The sequence below is a fragment of the Ruditapes philippinarum genome, unplaced genomic scaffold (genome assembly GCF_026571515.1).
Source record: "Ruditapes philippinarum isolate M1 unplaced genomic scaffold, ASM2657151v2 ctg12536_1_1_1_1, whole genome shotgun sequence".
NCBI lineage: Eukaryota > Metazoa > Mollusca > Bivalvia > Venerida > Veneridae > Ruditapes > Ruditapes philippinarum.
In genome coordinates this window covers 23,167-25,341 of record NW_026861962.1, presented here as the reverse complement: position 1 = coordinate 25,341, position 2,175 = coordinate 23,167, and positions in this window count along the sequence as shown.

Here is a 2,175-nt window from a genome sequence, read left to right as displayed (position 1 = left end):
TTCTATGAGATATCGCATCTGACATTTACTAGTAAAACAATTTTCTTTGAAGAGAGGTTTTACTTAAGCAAACAGGACACTGTTCTTATCAGGAAAAGCTTAAAAATCAGCTAAGGCATTCAATTATAAGATCTTCAAAATATACTTATTATGAAGAAAAATGAAATTGTAAATGGAATCTTACCTAAAGATCACGAGAATTTATTCCAAAAATAAATTGAATCAGAACTTAATATATCATTTTCCTTTACAATTACATATCATAATAATAAATCCATATCATTACATAACAAATACCTTTAATTAAGTCTATTCTTTTTTGTTTCTATATAATGTTCAATGAAAGTTTACTATACGATGAAGTATAAACATTTAAGTTGTATTGATCTTATATAGTCAACACATTAAAGTTAAACATTGTTATAATGATATTATATCGCTCTATTGGCTACCTATATCTCATACTCTCACTGACTGGTAAATAATTAATCTGGTTTACAGTTCTGCAGTTGTCATTTTTATTAATTATTTGTCACATATTTTCCGACGTCAGAATTGTTTTAAGGTTCTTCGTTTTATCTCATTTCAAGAGTAATCATCAATAGGTCTTGCTAATGCTTTTATGAAATCTAAAAACCAAAAACTACAGTGGAACTATCAATTCTAATACCTCAAACAGAAGACAACTTAAATTTAGACGTCTGCTAGTATTACCGAGAGACACGAAAAGCGTGAAAAACATGAAATTTAGGCACGATATTGTACTTCGGCATTGCGAGATCTCGTGTTACAATATCGTGCCTCGCTTCGTGTCTCGCCGGAATGTCGCGTCTCGTCCGATTCTGCGAGTCCCGATATCATAATTATGGCACTACCCGGATTCTGCGAATCACGATATCATAATTATGGCACTACCCGGATTCTGCGAGTCACGATATCATAATTATGGCATTACCCGGATTCTGCGAATCACGATATTATAATTATGGCACTTCCCGGATTCTGCGAGTCACGATGTCATAATTATGGCACTACCCGGATTCTGCGAGTCCCCATATCATAATTATGGCACTACCCGGATTCTGCGAGTCCCGATATCATTATTATGGCACTACCCGGATTCTGCGAGTCACGATTTCATAATTATGGCACTACCCGGATTCTGCGAGTCCCGATATCATAATTATGGCACTACCCGGATTCTGCGAGTCACGATATCATAATTATGGCATTACCCGGATTCTGCGAGTCCCGATATCATAATTGTGGCACTACCCGGATTCTGCGAGTCACGATATCATAATTATGGCACTACCCGGATTCTGCGAGTCACGATATCATAATTATGGCACTACCCGGATTCACTTAGGAACTCATGAATGTTATTAGTGTTTTTTCAATGGCGGATCAGAAAGCAGCATTTCTCGGAAAATGGCGATATTTTTTAAATGTACACAAAAATAGGTGTTGGATGGTCTTCTCATTTTCTTCCTTAGATCATTTATGGGCCTTCTTGGCCGAGTGATTAAAAAAAATACACTTGTTCCTAGCCGCTGTAGGTTCGACACTCACTAGTGGCGTCGAACTATACACGCGAGGAAGCCCGTCCAGGGTCCAAAAATGCGGAATACCTATTCGTGTTCGCACGTAATAGTTAACGCGTGTGCACTCAATAACTATCCCTTTAGAACGTAATAGCTATCTCGTGCGTACGAAACAGTATCACGCGACCACGTAATATTTAGCTATCGTTTTTGCACACGTTTTCAATAAGAAAATCATATGTCGTAGGTACTACCTTGTTGTTGCTTAGAATATATCTTAAATCATTTATAAAATTTTAAGCATCGGAAAGAAATGTGTCACAATTAAGAACGATAAGAATGGACTTGCTTCATATGTACTTTGAGAAACTTTCATTGTGGCATGCAGAACAGGGATATTTTTCAAGTTAATATATGACTCCTATGCAGAGGCAGGGCGTTTTGATTGACCTGAATTGACATAAAATGGTATTACAGAAAATACAGAAAACCAAGAACAATTTTTATATCTGCCTTTCCGGACAATTGCAATGTACTAAGTATCCTGGATTGACGGGTTTTCGATACGACAAGATATTTTTGGCAATTTTCTTTAGTAAAAAACGAACAGAAGTACAAAAAATATAGTCTT